The sequence below is a fragment of the Nerophis lumbriciformis genome, linkage group LG11, assembly GCF_033978685.3.
Source record: "Nerophis lumbriciformis linkage group LG11, RoL_Nlum_v2.1, whole genome shotgun sequence".
Classification (NCBI taxonomy): domain Eukaryota; kingdom Metazoa; phylum Chordata; class Actinopteri; order Syngnathiformes; family Syngnathidae; genus Nerophis; species Nerophis lumbriciformis.
In genome coordinates, this window is record NC_084558.2 from 28,452,685 (window position 1) to 28,470,827 (window position 18,143).

The window sequence follows — 18,143 nt, forward strand, 5'->3', positions numbered from 1 at the left end:
GCAGTTTTTCTTGTAGCAGCACAGGTATATTCACATATATTAAAAAAAAAAATTTAATCAAATCCTAATAGTCCCCTGATTATGTTCTGGGTGTTATGACAACTTGTTAAGACAAGTGTGCAAGATGTGCATGTACCTGAAAACATTTAAGTATTATGACTGCCTGCCACTCCTCTTCTGGCCACCAGATGACAGCAGATTATTGTCTGCCACTCATCTTGTAGCCACCAGATGTCAGCAGCGATCAGCACTCATTGTGCAGTGCAGGGAGGCTGCCGCTGCTGCAGTGACTCTTCAACATGTCAGCATCAGCAACCTCCTCACATCTTTCACCTAAAGGCCATTTTGCCTCTGATTCTTATCACCAACATTGAAAAAACCAAACATTTCAGACCAATGAAAATAGCGCAGAGGCGGGTTACTATCCAGCTGTGAGCACTGCGGCATCCACCAAGCAGTCGACGTCCAACTTTATCATTTACTCCATAAATACACTCACAGGTGAGTGTAAATGGCCAAACTACATCCTTACCTTGACATCCTTACCTTGACACTGACATTATGATTAGTTACTGCGCCTTAAATCTGCAGCAAGGGCGCCCTTCCAGGATTGGACGTGATTTATCGTGTAGCTCAGCCATCATTAGCCGCGTAATTCTATCCCATGTTTCTATCGATCTCAGCAGGAGGAGATTTTGTTCCTGTTTGAAGACATCCCAGTAGTGGATCACAATAATGACATGTCTGCCATGTGGTGCTGCATCGCCATAGCAACACTCTCCTTGTGCAATATTATTAGCATTATGGAGCCAATAAGGGAGACAAATGTCTCCTGCATGCAATTAAGCTGCAGGTGTCCTGATGATGAAGAGAAATGACGAGGGTGTGTTCGCGCAATGGAAGACAGGATTTACAGCCGGAAAGAAGTAGCCCCAGGAAGTTTCTTATCGAGTATAAATCATCAATTAGTCAAGGTTCTGCAGGAACAACGTGTTCTCTAACTTGGGGAAAGATCCGATATCATCTTTGGGGCCAACATGAACCGTTTAAACAGAGGTGACAGAGGTGTTGGTCCAACGTGAAACCAAAAGCATATTTGGCTAAAGGCAACCCCATAACGCGGACTGAGCAATTTAGCACAACTTTTTTTTTCTTTATCACGGATTATTATTACTCACTGCAGACTCCATGAGAGCCAACAAACATAATAAAACATCACTTACTATACAAGGTCTGCTGTCATTAGGATGCCGACTGCTCGGATGTTAATATATTCCCATTTAGGTGAAGAATGACTCGTAATCCGTACAAAGAAAAGGGGTGGGGGCAATGTTCCCTCTAATTTTTCATGTGTGTGAGCAAATGCAAAAACTCCCTGAGCATTCAGTGGAGCCCATGTGAGCAACATCAGACGTGCACACTGTGGCTACACCAGCAGCACACCTGTCCCAAACCTGACTAAATAACAAGTTAAATCTCCATCCATCCATCCATTTTCTACCGCTTGTCCCTTTCGGGGTCGCTGGAGCCTATCTTAGCTGCATTCGGGCGGAAGGTGAGGTACACCCTGGACAAGTCCCCACCTCATCGCAGGGCCAACACAGATAGACAGACAACATTCTCTTATTATTATAATCAAATGACAGCAGTCATTTCCATTTCTAATATAAGTGTTTAGGCCCACTTACAATAACAAAAAATATTGTTTTTCATGAACTGTGTACTTGTATTGTTTGTCTGGGTGGAGGTCCTGCTTTGGAAATAATTTGTACCCCTTTCAGACATTGCATTTAGTTCCCATTAAAACATTCACATGTTGCACAATGAGATGTAAGCAGGGGATCATGTGTACATTCCTGCAACTTCCTGTTTGTAAAAAATATATTTTTATTAGTATTTATTTAATATACTAACAGCATTTCATGATTAATATTTATAAATTAAGATTCCTAATAAATGACACTAGAATAAGCACACATTTGATTGGTAAATCATAGTGTAACGACCTGGAATTACACTTTATGTGTGGTGTTGGAGTTGTCCGACTTTTTGTGTGTCTGTAAACGCATCACTGGCTAAGTGCCATATGTGCATGTGTTGGCGCAAGTGAGAAAGAGCAAGCGGCTGCTGTTGATATAACAAAGTTGCTTTTGTGTTGATATAACAAAGTTGCTTTTGGTCTGGTTTGTACTGCAGAAAATGACCACTTTTGCTAGATATCATTTTTTTTTACTAATGTTTTGGTGATGTGTTTATGGCAAACAAAGAGTTTTGCTCAGTAAAGTGATCGATGGAATTCATGTCCTCAAAGCGTCTCGACAGACGTTACAATATTTGAACGATGATGACGAAAACTGTTTTCTCTGTCGTGTCCGTGTGTCGAAAATTGTTATGCGCATATTTTTTTATTTGATTTTGTGCGTGGCATAGATTTGCTGTGCGCAGAGGACGCTTGAGCAGTGCGCAATTGCACAGGCGCGCACCTTAGAGGGAACGTTGGGTGGGGGGTCATCCTGATAATTTGTGTGTCCTAAATGGCTGTCAAAGTGCACCAACTTGTCGGAATAAACCTACTCAGATTTCTACTGTGTAGGTGAGAGGCATGATTTATGAACTAAAATAAACTTACAGGGAAAAAGGAAGCAGCAGACCACTCGATGTCAACATTAGCACAAAATCTAGTGAACACGGTGCTGCCATAAATAGTTTGTCTGCGTTAGCGCTTATAATAACAATATCACTATTACTTGGTTAATATCAAGTTACGAAATATCCATCCATTTTCTACCGCTTGTCCCTCTCGGGGTCGCGGTGGTGCTGGAGCCTATCGTAGTTGCACTCGGGCGGAAGGCAGGGTACACCCTGGACAAGTCGCCACCTCATCGCAGGGCCAACACAGATAGACAGACAACATTCACACTCACATTCACACACTAGGGACCATTTAGTATTGCCAATCAACCTATCCCCAGGTGCATGTCTTTGGAGGTGGGAGGAAGTCGGAGTACCCGGAAGGAACCCCGGTAGTCACGGGGAGAACATGCAAACTCCACACAGAAAGACCCCGGGGCCCGAGCCCGGGAATTGAACCCAGGACCTTCGTATTGTGAGGCACACACACGCAACCCCTCTTCCACGAAATGTAAATAGAGTATTGTTGGCTCTTTTTGAATGATTATTTAAATGATCTTATGGGCTAAATAATGGAGCTATTTACATTTATTTAATGTTTAGAATGCATTAAAAAAAACACATCCGTCGTCATGTCTTTCATAATGATTGTGAACGATAGGCAAAATTCCAAAAAAAGGGCAGTTCCCCTTTAAGAGATCAACGAAATTGCAGGGTTTCCCCAAATTGACAAATAACTGTGGTGGGAGGGGCGTGGCCATGGGCGGGGTTACCATGACATCATTTGTGAATTTGCATAATTTGCTATAATGAGATTTTAAAAAAGGTGCAAAAATGTAAACATACATTTAAAAGCAAATGTGTTATTATTCATTAATATTACCATATATGTTTTATATTATACCGTTTTGTTCCATTATACATTTTTGCTGCTTATTGTACAATGTACTTTGCTGACAATTTTTCAAGCGTCTAAAGACTTATTTTTTCTTTAATAAAAACGACTAGTAAAATGTCTAGCATCTTTTTCTGGTGGTATTATAGATTGAACACGTGTTTAGAGACTCTACTTCTGTCCCTTGATGTCCCCGACAAAAAGCGAGCTGCAGCGAGCATGACATCACACTTGCTTAACGTTGTTGCATATTTGTACGTGCTATTGTAATGTAAGCAAGTTTCATGTCTTTAATGTCCTTTGTGTTCTTAATTGTTTCCCTCATGTTTTCTACATTATTTTTTGTGGACTTTTGTAACTGCACTGCAACCATATTATTTCCCCATTGTGGAATAAATAAAGTCCATCCTAACCTAACCTAGTGTCGTTAGCATTAGCGAATATGCTCACAAGTTTACAAGTGCCTGTTTTAGTATTAAGAACTTACAATAGCATTCTTTTTGTATTGTGTCAGTTTCATAAATTCACCAAAACGGCACCATGGAGTTATTGAGTCTGTTTAGCTGATTGAAGAGCTAGCTTCCGCAGCTAGTGGGTCCGTGACGATGACTTCTGTTTTGTTTAATCAGCCGATTTACTGCCGTGTGACAGGCACCGTTTGGAAACAATTAGGTATGTAAACAAACATATACAAAATCTTTCCTAATGGTTTATATCTGCGGCTTTTGGTCCGTTGCAGCTGACTTCTGTAAACATAAATTAATCAATTTGTTACGGCGCACGCGCAGTCTACTTCTCCCTCCTCTGCGGGAGCACTTGGAGGAGCCGTTGACAGCGCGCTCGGACACGCCCCTGCTCGCGCTGAGCGCAGCACGCCCACGCAGCACGCCCACGCAGCGACAAGCCTGCACACCTGGGACTGATGAGGGCGAGATGTATAAAAGACCAGTGGACCCAAGGATCGGCGCGGGAACTTAGTTACCTCTTTGTGTACCGTAAGCCTTATGCGCTCTTACTGTGTTGTTTTTCCCTCCGTGATTCTGACGTCCATGTTGCTCTTCCGCAGTGCCTTCCCGAGTCTTCCCTCCTCGAGATCTCCCGTTGTTTCCCCGGTGTTTTGGACTGCCTTCTTCGATTCCCGACTCCTCACTCGCCCCTGGACTCTGACGTCTCTCTCTGCCCCACGGACCCCTCGCTGATCTTGGACCCCTTTTGCCTTGCCCTCTTTGGACTTGTCTGCCTTTTCTCATCAACACTTGGTAACACACTTCAGATATCCACACACATAGTCTTACACCACACACACTCTTGTATTTTAGTCACACATTCCATTTCTATAGTTTAGTTGTATTGTTTATTATTATATATATTTATTATATATAATAAATTATTGTATATACTGCCCCCTGGTGTCTGAGCCGTCACCTCCCCTTTAGACGAAACACAACATTAAGTTCCCGCCAAAATTATTAAAGGACCTGACGGCACAGTTCCTTAGCCCCGCCCCCAGTGACTTTAGTTCCGCCCCCTGTGATTTTTTTATTTTTTTTTCTGCCTCTTGCCCCATTCACCATGTCTTTTTCTTTTTTTCGCTCCACACCGGAGGAGTTGTCTTGTCCTGCCAAACTGTTGTGGAAAGGCATGTTTAGCAGTGATGTGAGCAAGGAGGAATTTTCTCGCCGCCTGGACACCCTCTTTCCACCCTCAGTGTCTGTTCCTCAGTCTACTGAAAGCGTCTGGAATCCGCCTTTGGAGGGGGGGAATGGTACCGACAGCCGTGCTGGTGAGGTAGCACAGCTGCGGCCAGCAAGACCGCTACCATCGATCTTTCAGTTTGCCTGGCCGCACCCACCAACCACGCTACCAGCACTTGTCCCCAAGCTAGCGTTCGAGCTAGCACTTGTCCCCGAGCTAGCGTCCGAGCTAGCACCTGTCCCTCGGCTAGCGTCCGAGCTAGCACCTGTCCCTCGGCTAGCGTCCGAGCTAGCACCTGTCCCTCGGCTAGCGTCCGAGCTAGCACCTGTCCCTCGGCTAGCGTCCGAGCTAGCACCTGTCCCTCGGCTAGCGTCCGAGCTAGCACCAGTCCCTCGGCTAGCGTCCGAGCTAGCACCAGTCCCTCGGCTAGCGTCCGAGCTAGCACCAGCCCCTCGGCTAGCGTCCAAGCTAGCACCAGCCCCTCGGCTAGCGTCCGAGCTAGCACCAGCCCCTCGGCTAGCATCAGAGTTAGCACCAGCCCCTCGGCTAGCCTCCGAGCTAGCACCAACCCCTCGGCTAGTCTCCGAGCTAGCACCAGTCCCCAGGCTAGCCTCTGAGCTAGCACCAGCTCCCAGGCTGGCCCCCACGTCTCCACCAGCTCCCAGGCTGGCCCCCACGTCTCCACCAGCTCCCAGGCTGGCCTCGACCTCGGCCCCTCGGCCGGCTCCGCCGACTCCAGCACCTCGGCCTGCTCCGCCGACTTCAGCACCTCGGCCAGCTCCTCAGCTGCCCTCCTCGTCTCCGGCTTTGACGTCCGCTGCTTCCACGCCTTTGACGTCTGCTGCTTCCACGCCTTTGACGTCCGCTGCTTCCACGCCGATGACGTCTGCCGCTTCCACGGCGCCGATGACGTCTGCCGCTTCCACGCCGCCGATGACGTCTGCCGCTTCCACGCCGCCGATGACGTCTGCCGCTTCCACGCCGCCGATGACGTCTGCCGCTTCCACGCCGCCGATGACGTCTGCCGCTTCCACGCCGCCGATGACGTCTTCCTCCACGCCTGCCTCGCCGATGACGTCTTCCTCTACGCCGCCGCCGACGTCTGCCGCTTCCACGCCGCCGCCGACGTCATATCCTCGTTTCCGGCGAGACGCACCATGGCGCCAATCACGTCCGACTTCCCGACGGCCAAGATGGTGGCCGTCCCTTGGTCGCCCGCCTCGCCGGCTTCAGCGGCGTTCTTCTCGCCGCCGCCATCAGACTCGTCCTCGGTGGATTCGGGGACACTGGGGCCGGCGACCCACCACCAGTTCTCCCCTCCACCCTCCCTTGTTTCGTGAGTATGTTGGACATCTGGAATCTGTCCATAGGGGGGGGGATACTGTTACGGCGCACGCGCAGTCTACTTCTCCCTCCTCTGCGGGAGCACTTGGAGGAGCCGTTGACAGCGCGCTCGGACACGCCCCTGCTCGCGCTGAGCGCAGCACGCCCACGCAGCACGCCCACGCAGCGACAAGCCTGCACACCTGGGACTGATGAGGGCGAGATGTATAAAAGACCAGTGGACCCAAGGATCGGCGCGGGAACTTAGTTACCTCTTTGTGTACCGTAAGCCTTATGCGCTCTTACTGTGTTGTTTTTCCCTCCGTGATTCTGACGTCCATGTTGCTCTTCCGCAGTGCCTTCCCGAGTCTTCCCTCCTCGAGATCTCCCGTTGTTTCCCCGGTGTTTTGGACTGCCTTCTTCGTTTCCCGACTCCTCACTCGCCCCTGGACTCTGACGTCTCTCTCTGCCCCACGGACCCCTCGCTGATCTTGGACCCCTTTTGCCTTGCCCTCTTTGGACTTGTCTGCCTTTTCTCATCAACACTTGGTAACACACTTCAGATATCTACACACATAGTCTTACACCACACACACTCTTGTATTTTAGTCACACACTCCATTTCTATAGTTTAGTTGTATTGTTTATTATTATATATATTTATTATATATAATAAATTATTGTATATACTGCCCCCTGGTGTCTGAGCCGTCACCTCCCCTTTAGACGAAACACAACACAATTAAATTGTATTGTTTGTATTAATCTCATTATTGTATTAATTGATAATAATAGTATAACAACAACACCACATATTTATAATTAAAATAGTTATAATAACCCTGGATAAGAAGAAGATGGATGGATGGATGAGTGGGTATAAAAATAAATAAATTTAGTTAATACAAATGGATGGATTTTAGCTTTGTTATCTTCAATCAGAAACACATGATAATAATAATAATATAATATTATATTAATAATAATAATAATAATAATGATGATAGGTTTATGTGTCATCCATTTCCTCTTTCTCTTATCTGACTATAAATGTCTGCTCAGCTTCAACATCCGCTCGCTTTCTCTTTACTGTCACACCCATTTCTTATTTTTAGCTCTGTACTTCCATTTAATTTTTTGAAAAAAAAAACCCCCAAAGTGTGCAACCTCGCCCAGGGCAAATGACAACAGATGTACCCACCAAAAAAATAATCAACGGTTGACAATGAACGGAGAATACATATGTTGTGCAACTGGTGGCCATTAAACCAACAAGTCAGGCGTGTGATGCAGATATGAGCGGCGAGTGCAACAAATATTTTTAAAAAAGGAGAAGAAGAGACAGATTGTTGAGAAGTGACCTTTCTCTACAAACTGATGGCTGTTTGGGGTCGGGACGAGATGGGTTGATGGGGGGTGGGGAGTTGTGTTTGAACTGTTGACCCCCGGGCGTTTGAGGACAAAACAACAAAAGAGCTTGTGTGATGAACAATAGTGTAGAAGAAAGTGTTAATAATAATGATAATAATGATAATAATAATAATAACATGAGAATTAACCACAAAATTATGGATGCTGCTTTGTTATTCTCGTGACGAATAGCCTCCTAATTATTATACTGCAATAGTGTGTCTCTATTGTGAGCCCTAATATGATACTTCCTCCACCGATGCTTATTATTGCTGATCTGAGAGCAGCAATGCGACACAGTTGCGGTGCTTTCTTTTTGGAGGAAAGAGGCTGCAACAGGGTGATTGTGCACTGCTATGTGACGACTAAGTGTGTGTCACAGTGTGTGTGTGCCCACATGTGTGTGCATGTGTGTGTGTGTGTGTGTGTGTGTGTGTGTGTGGTGAAATGAAAATGTGACCAATCTTCAAAAGGCACAAGGGGATTGGGGGGGGTAGGGTGGTTCTGTTAGACGACCCAGATGGGGCACGTGGCAGGGGGTCCGACCCTCTCTCTCTCATGTTACTAGTGGATGTGCAAGGAGAGGTTAGCATGCTAATGAGAGTGAGTCTGTGTGTGTGTGTGTGTGTGTGTGTGTGTGTGTGTGTGCGCGCGTGTGTCTAGAGCGGCCAATAAAGGCGCAAAACACAACCGAAGACCAAAGACACGCCTCAAAAGCAGTTTTTGGTGATGGTATGACAACAAATGTATATTACCAGAGAAAAAGGAAAAATGTGACGATAGCCATAGAACCATGGAGTAATTTTTCTTCAGTTTGATTTAGAGTGTAATGTTACAATTCAACTGTTTTATGAAGGCAACTGAGTGTTCTCTTGATCTGGCGTCTTCACACGATTCAACACGTCTTTCCCAAAGACAAAATATGGAAGCCTGCAGTCACTCAAATGGACACAATCACGATACGGCAGATGGGGGTGTGTGGAGAGACCATGTGTGTTGTGGGGGTTGCACAAGAGATGACAACCCTCCAACAGCAATCTTCAGATTTGGCGTTAAAAAAAAATGCATCGCACTGCATGCTCCAGCGACTCGGGGTGGGGGATGATTGCAGACGGCAGATAAAGCTGAGCCTTCATTTTCCATCTTATTTTGAAAATACCTTTAGGCTGGGATTCAGATGAATGTTTGCACCACGGCTTACGTTACTTTTAAAGCTAAAACCTCAAAGAGCATGGCTTCCCGGAGGCTCATGGTACCAAAGACCTAATGATCTTTGACTTCATTTACCTCAAAGATCTTGGGGGGATGAAGCCATAAAAAGCAACATGGAGCTTAAACATAAGTTAAACGTGGAACGCCATCTACCCCTGAAGGTCTACAGAACACCTGTTGTACACTAAGGACCATTGACTGACTCTGATTTTGAGTAAGCTCAAAACCTTCTGTCAGAAAGCCTAAAAAAGCAACTGGATACTTTATTTGAAGTAGAAGATCAGTCCATAAGTACAAGGTTGTTTGTCAGTTATCTCAAAGCCTGAAAGACTGCATACTTATGAACTGATATTTAATCTTCAACTTCAGTTACCTCAAAGATCTTGGGGCATGAGGCCCTAAAAAGCAACGGGATGCTTTCTTTGACATTCATTTGACATTGACATTGACTAACCAGGGGTCTTGAACCTTTAGGGGTCAAATTTAAAACAGCATCTGTCCTAAAGTCTACTGAACACCTGTTACCTAAGGTCCATTGACTTACTCTGACTTTGGCTACCTTTAAAATATTTTACCAGAAAGCCTAAAAAAAGCAACTAGATGCTTTGACAATGAACAACCAAAGGTCATGAACTTTTTGAGATTCAACTTCAAAGAAAGTGGATCTCTGCAGGTCACCCAGGGCCGGCCCGTGGCATAGGCCGTATAGGCAAATGCTAAGGGCGCCGTCCATCAGGGGGCGCCACGCCAGTGCCACAAATGTTGGAGAAAAAAAAAGAAAAAAAAAAAGAAGTTGGTACTATTATTTCTAAATACAAAAAATAATCCTACGTTAATTAAAATGCAAAGTAAAGCCTATTTAATAGAAATATTATTTGTTACAACATTACACCTAAAATCTTGCCTAGGGCGCCAGATTGGTTAGGGCCGGGCCTGAGGTCACCCATTGCACTTATGGACTAATCTTCCACTTCAATAACCACAAAGAGATTGGTGAATGAAATGCCAAAAAGGTTCAAGATAAGAGAACATCATTTGATGACTTGCCAAGTGCCAAACCCCTAACCTTAGCTGATAGATACTGTTCAAAATCAATAGGGGTCTCTGCCTATAACGCCTACTGAATCTTACATACACGTCGTAATCTGAACTGAAACACACACACTATCCCACTGTGCCTTGATTAAAAATGACATCATTGTGTAAAATAGCTGCCCAGACTCTACCCCTCGTATGTAGACGGTGGTCTTCCCTGGTGAAATAACGATGTGTGTCACATGACATCATGCTACAGCACTAAAGGCCCGTCTTTACAACATAACGGTCTATCAGCGACACAAAAAAGTCACAACCAGTCTTGATAATGGGAGGTAATGGAGGGTGAGTGAGGCTGCAATGCAAAGCACAGCCAGCAGGGAGCAGTGGGTAAGTGTTAGGGGCAGCCGAGATGACATTTGCACAGTTTCGACTTTAAGCTGCTTGAACAACAACAACAAAAGTCATGTGTAATCCTCCAACCAAGATTCCCTTGAAAGCTCAGTTAAATCCTGCAATTTCACCATAACTCAAAACGTAGGCTATAATCCTACGGAACATAATATTTACTACAACCCTGTGAGCGTGGAGTGTGTACTTTTGCGTGTGGGTGTGTGAGCAATGGCAACCAACTGGCGAGTCTCATCGAGAAAAAAGTGGCCCCTCGGGACTATTGCAGTTTACTGGCCAGAAACGCCTCGTGAGAAACTACGGGATGCTCTGATCAGACAAAAAGAAAATACTTAAAAATTCAAAACATTTGAAAAAATATGAACGGGAGACGTGCAGTAAAGGCTGTAATGTGCATGCCAGAACTGTAGTTGGCGATCTTAACAAAACAACAGTTTTTCTCTTTATGTAAGAACTTGGAACCGATCTCCAAACACGACAAGCTAACACTATCCGGGTCACGTGACGCCATTGTTGTGCAGCTTGAGTCCTGCGGCCCACATTGCCACCTGCTATGAGACGGAATTTCTGGGTCGCGCTGGGATTACCGAAGCCGCACTACAAAGTCCAGCAGGAGGGGTAGTGGGTGGAAAAGATGGAAGGCAGGGGGTAGGGGGCTCCACAAATGGGTCAGGACAGTCACTAGGTTTCAAGGCTGAGCACAAGAAAGAGACACCGCAACCTTGTCGGCTCGAGGGCTCACTTCCTGTATTTTGTCTACTGTTGAGCACGTCATGCAGTTAGATTAGCTGTGCTAGCAACTTCATTGTTTACATTTAGTAATCATTTGGAGCGCATGGTTGTTTATGAACAATTATGTCCCCTGCAGTTGAAATTTGCTTTTGATTGATTTATTTTGTAAAAGTTTCACATTTTGAGTGGGAGGGTAGCTATTATGTAGGATGGATACCTCTCACAATTGAACCAATATGGTACCAATTCCTGGTACTTTTATGTGTGTTCATATGGTAAAATTGTGTAACGCTAAACATTTAACACTGAGCTGATAATCATTTTTTTTATTTTTACACTTAAGGGTTTCCACTTAATGGACGCGCAAGCCACAGCATTTTATTACCGCCACACCTTAAGAATAAGGTTGTTGTTTTTTTTAACTTGAAAACAGTAGCCCTCAGAATAAATAACAAAGTCCAATGCTATTTTTAACTTTTAATACCAATCTTATGATAACAAACAGCACAATTCCAACAGGTTTTACCTCCCGTGCAAACACTTTTGTCTTGTGAGTCTGTGCTTCCCCGGACACACAACAAAACGTCCTCATTCTCTGCCAATCACCTTTCAGGCAAGGATGTTGCGTTCGTGACCATGGGAAAAACTGACATCAAATCCAAATCACACAAACATAAAACATTAACATTAGCTGGTCGTTACAGTATGAATTGATATATGTAGCCTATTATTTGCGCACTATTGACAAGTGATGTACCAAAAAACTGGACTACCGAAAAATACTTTGACCACCAAAAAATGCGCTACTGAAATCGCATTGTGATTGCCTGGAGCGTTATCAGTATGTCTGCGATGTGGAGGGGATTTTTATATGAATTTCAGATACAGGGTTCGAATTTAACCTCGGCAAGTGCCGCGACCGCCCTTGTCACTTACTGTAATGCCCTAAAAAAATTGAACAGCATCGAAGGCAAGGACATGCCCTGACCGCCCTTGACTTTTGACTTGTTAATGGACAATTGTAACTAGGGATGTAACGGTAAACGGTATAATGATAAACCGCGATACAATTCCAGACGGTTAGTAATAATGTTTAAATCATTCATTCATTTATGAATGCATTTTAGGAGACATTGCTCACTTCCTGGAAAAGCAGCAGCCGCCGCCGTGCCTCCAAAGATGGTGCATGTGCACTAGCGCTGTATGCAATGGCAGAAACCAACACACGGACCTCGCTTTTGAGATGTTGCCTTCCTAGTAAACGGACAACATCTGAAGTATTTTGAATTGGTAAAGCGTGCTGCAGGTAAAATAATTGAGGATAGTCAGCCCATCACCAAAAAATGCAGGAAAAAAGTCACTGCAAAGAGAGGCAACACTTCAAACATGTTGAGCCAACTCCGGAACCACCATCCACAACTACACGTCGAGTGCAAGGTAAATTAACTTGTACTTGAATGCATGATGGGAAGTGTTTGAAAATGAACATGTCATCGTTGGTCTGTCAAACGTTCTTATAGTTGCACTTAAGTGTTACATAAAGCTACTTGTTATTGGGCGCTCGCGGTGGGAACGACTGCAGCAGAGCAAAATGTACTTCTGTTTAAGGCTGGGCGATATGGCCTTTTATTAATATCTCGATATTTTTAGGCCATGTCACGATACACGATATATATCTCGATATTTTGCCTTAGCCTTGAATGAACACTTGATGCATATATTCACAGCAGTATTCTATGTGTCTACATTAAAACATTCTTGTTCATACTGCATTAATATATGCTTATTTTAAACTTCCATGCAGAGAGGGAAATCACAAATAAGTCAATTTACCAAAACTGTATTTATTAAACAGTTATTAAGCAGTGGCACAAACATTCATGTCATTTCAAAACAGAAAGTGCAAGATTGTCAGAGACATTTTAAAACAAGCTATTAGTGTACTTTTTTGCTTGATGTCACTAAGATGACTTATCAAAACAACACTAAATTAAAGTGCACTTTTTGTACAGAACGCCACTACAATAGTTTAAAACAAATAAAGTGCACTTTTGTGCATGATGTCACACAAGATATTTCAATAAGTGTCAAATAAAAATGAGCTGCATGATAGGAAATCAAATAGTGTATGTCCTTCGCTATGTGGTAGGTTCCTGCGGACGTTATCTCCTATTGTTGACTATTTTTTTCATACGGTGTTGATCTGGAAATAGTTGCTTCGGCATTTTGTTGGTGTGGCACCGAACGGAGATGTTGACATGCGGAGTTTCAAGCACTCTTCATTCTCTAGCGGGTGACTTTTCAAATGATGCTTTGACAAAAAGTGCAGTTACATCTTATGGCCATTATGTGCCATCTTGCACATTTGTACATTTATATTTTTAAATTTATGTTATTTAGTTTCTGCCATATTACTGTGTTAATAATGCTTATACTGCTTTGATATGCACATTTAATTTCTACTTGAAGTACATGTAACAGGTATCTACAATCATTTTTACAACATTTCGACAATAGTTTTTTAAATAAAACTTAGTCAAAAGATTTCAGTTCAAGTACTTTTTGAACATTTTGAGCAAGTGATAATAAGGATACCCGTGATCATTTTGTTCACAATAACCGTGATAAAGAATTTTCATACTGTTACATCCCTAATTGTAACGTAATTGTTTTGTCGAATAAATTGATAGAAACACCCCGACATTACTTTTTTTCTTACATTTTCAACTGTTTAAGACATGGCATAATAAACGTTAATCGGTATAAACAACATGGGAGCAGCCATTTTGGAAGCGTGTGTCAAGTTGTTCTGAGATTTTCCGGGAGATACACTAGTTGCATCAGGGTCTGGAAGGACGTCAGGTGTTCGGTGAATTTCGGTCAGGCAGCTCTCAAAATGCAGAGTAAGGAACGAATCAAAAAAAGAAAACACAAACAATTACTGGCTGTTAGGGAAAAATTCAGCAAGCTACACAACTTCTTTGGGCAGGTTAATTTCATAGTTTAAATGAAGTGCTAAATTACTTGATCATTTGCCCTCGAAACTCAGCAGTTCTAAACCTGACAATGTTGTTTATGTTCTGTACCGTGAATGTTTATTTTGATTCGTGGCTGTCAATGACCACGTGTGAAACACACGTGGATTTTTTTACTTTTTTGTAAACGTTGAACATAAGTCGCTGATGTAAACAATAATGGAATGAAAATGACATGCCATTTTATATATTTGTTAATACACAACTTTATTAAAGTTTACTATAAGTTAGGTCATATACTATATGATAGTCTATTTCAATTTTTGACATTTGACTATTTGTATGTCATATACTTGTGTGTGTGTGTGTGTGTGTGTGTGTGTGTGTGTGTGTGTGTGTGTGTGTGTGTGTGTGTGTGTATGTATACAAATAAATAAATAAATATATATATATATATATATATATATATATATATATATATATATATATATATATATATATATATATATATATATATATATATATATATATATATATATATATATATATATATATATACTGCCATTCGGACTAAGAATACTGAAGTATCATTATTGGCCCATATCGCCCAGCCCTAGTCGGTACCTACAAAACTAACAGTGTCATCCTGATACAGACTTTGACACATTCCTTACACATTAGGATCGATTACTGTATGTATGTCTGCCGTGCTATTATTAGCGCATGAGCGGCTTCGTGGGGTAAAATCTACAATAAGCGATAAGCCTATGAAAAGTGTACACAACATATTATCACGCGATAATCCTAAAGTTATTATAGGCTGCAAACCTTACTTATCCTTAATTACATTATATCTCCCACTTACACGGTAAATAATATCGGCTTGGATTACGCTAAGCAAATAATCACATAATATTGTAAAACAAAAGTCACAAACAAACTGCAACACATGCAGTGAGGGAAAGTGTGTGTGTAATGCCATAATTTGAGTGTAATCGATTTGCTATTGTTACAGTTGAGCCTTTCCTGCAAGGGCTTTCTTCAGGTTTCTGATTGGCTGTGCACCTTTATTTTGTATTTTTTCTCAGTCCTTACCTAAAATGTCTATCTTCAAGCTTCCTTCCCATCGGCAAAAAGTTGGTATGGTTCAGCGTGCAGGCGTCACCTGCTGTTGTGGGATACACATTGGAGACAACTTTTACCTTTTGCTGACAGTAAAAGAAAAGCCGTGTGTGTTGTATTTCTATAATCCTTTACTCTGCAAAACGTCCCAGGTGCCAGACGCATCCTCTGTAGCTGGCGCCTCAAACCACAAAGCAGCTTCTATTTATGACACACACAGCAACACAATACACCACCACGCTATCTTAACACAATCTTAACGACAACATGCATCCCTTTGGAGCGCTGTTTTCGGCATGCGTCGCTATGGCGACGTCAGCGTAATTGCCATGATCATAACAACTGTTATAATGGCGGGAACAGCATTTCTTTGCTCACTGCTACAAATTGTGACTTGGCAGGGGTAAAGCGGAGCATGACGCGGCGATTCCTTACTAAACGCCGTAAGCCTTTTCCCACACACACTCTTGCTTTCATCGAGTACAAAAAGGAAGGATGAAAGAATTAGAATGCGCAGCAGCACATGGTCGCGGTGATGATGATGATGATGCCAGTCATCCTCATCCATCCCCTAGCAACCTCCGTAACCTGGGGCGACAGCACCTCGGCGATGCACAACTCAGCTCTATGTGCTTTGTGAGGTTATATTTTTTGCTTTATGTCTAAAAATGGTTGTGTAGTTAAGGCTAACAGCACCATCTGTTGCTCCTCTAAGGAGGTTTTGTACTGTGTGACTTGCAGGGGGACAAAAAAATACAATTAAGCGTGGAACCTTGTGAAAAAATACTGTTTTAAAATAACTATATTTAAAAGTGACATATTTGACTCTCCTCAAATTTGTCAGGTACAAACAATTTTACTATTCAGGCTTTTATAGAAGACCCTTGTTTATATAAATGAATTATCAGTAGGCCGAATGAACCTCTTCACTATCTCATCAATTATATTGCTGTGCCTTTTCCAGAATTAGCTTTCTTCATTTTTATTTAATATAAAAATAGTAGTTTAAGCGCGAACAATAATTTATTTTTTCATTATTTTTTGATGTGATTAGTACAGGATAAACGTATTATTTATATTTGACTTGTTTCACCATTGTTGCCATTGCACCTTTTCCCCAAAACAACATTCTTCAGGCCTTCTCCCATTGGCTAAAAAGGCCTTGTCTTGTCTTGTCGGTGCCACCTGTTGCTTTGGCATGCATGTAAACACATATGAAGACATCTGAATGTGTTTTTGGACACCAAGCGATAAAGAATACATTTGTACATAAGGACATCGCCTGAGAGACACTCAATTGCTTCCAAATTTTTTTTGCTATTGCACGCTTGGCTGCCTTCCTGAAGCGCATGGGGCTTTCCGTGCTTTCTCGCCCTTCACTGGATGCGAGACGACAGTGCAGCAATGCAGCGGAGGCAGCAGCGCTGACATCAGGAGACAAATGCGTTGTGAGGTTTCTGGAACAGTGCTGGTATTGTTTGGGATGGGACTGGATGAGGCTAGGGTGGGTGTTTATGGATTGTCTAGGAGGTTACAATCACTACATTGCTTTCTGGGTAGTGGACAAACGTTATGTATGTCCAACAGCAGCAGAGCAGCTGTTAGGTTGGTGCGGCACATGTGTGCGTCCATGCAAAGTCATTAGCTGGTCGGTCCTTTGAGCGTAACCGACCAGCAAGGCCACCCGGAGTGGGGCCGCCATATAGACACAAGTATTGGGACACAATGCTTTAAATTGATTGGGTGTTGTGTCCCAACACTTTATAATAATAATAATAAATGTTATTTATAAGGCGCCTTTCTGGGCACTCAAGGACACCGTACAAAATCAAAACAATAAAATCAAATTGGATAAAAACAACAATAATAACAACAACAAAGATAGAGAAAAAAAAGATGATTACAATGAATAAGCAGTCAGGAATAGGTGTGTTTTGAGTCTTGATTTGAAGAGGGATATTGAGTCTAAGTTGGTGGTAAAGAGTTCCAAAGATGTGGGGCAGAGCGGCTGAAAGCTCGAGCACCCATGGTGGACAGTTTAAATAAAGGGACAGTGAGATTGATGGATGGATGAAAACGATCTTAGGGAACGTGAGGGCGTGGCGACATGGATCAGGTCAGAGAGATAAGATGGAGAGAGGTTATGGATGGCTTTGAAAATGAGAAGAAATATTTTAAAGTGGATACGATGTTTGATGGGTAGCCAGTGGAGTTGCTGCAGAACAGGGTTGATGTGCTGGATTGAAGGGGTTCTGGTGATTATCCGGGCTGCAGAGTTATGGAGAAGCTGAAGTTTGTGAAGTGACTTGTGAGGGAGACCAAACAGGAGAGAGTTGCAGTAGTCCAGGCGAGAAGTGACCAGGCTATGGACTAGTATGGCAGCAGTATGTGGGGTAAGGGATGGGCGAAGACGATTAATGTTCCGTAGATGAAAGTAAGCAGACCGGGTAATGCTGTTTATGTGGGCTTGAAAGGAAAGTGTGCTGTCGAGGATGACAGCACACTTTTACACCAAAAATGTACCACAAAGTGCATTAAATCACAGCGCAAGGAAGAGCTTTGACACATGGGCATAAGTATCGGGACTAAGGATGTGCCGATCGACCAATATCCGCCGATTTTTGTGGGAAAAGTATGTGATCACCATTGCAGAGTGATGCCGATCCTCTCTGTCTGACACAGTATTTTTTTTTTTAACAGCT

The 18,143-nt window shown here is 43.2% G+C and overlaps 1 protein-coding gene across 3 annotated transcripts in view; it reads right to left on the bottom strand.

The window, feature by feature from the left end:
* Positions 1-18,143, bottom strand: part of pag1 (phosphoprotein membrane anchor with glycosphingolipid microdomains 1) — an 83,981-nt gene that overhangs the window by 40,075 nt on the left and 25,763 nt on the right. Inside the window, exon 2 of one of the 3 annotated variants that reach the window (XM_061966915.1) lies at positions 15,415-15,487. The exons of 1 other annotated variant lie outside the window; for it this stretch is intronic. The gene's annotated coding sequence lies outside the window, so the exon portion shown is untranslated. Of the gene's footprint in view, positions 1-546; positions 654-15,414; positions 15,488-18,143 lie in introns of those variants that run through there. One more of the 3 variants, XM_061966916.1, reaches the window with a different exon arrangement.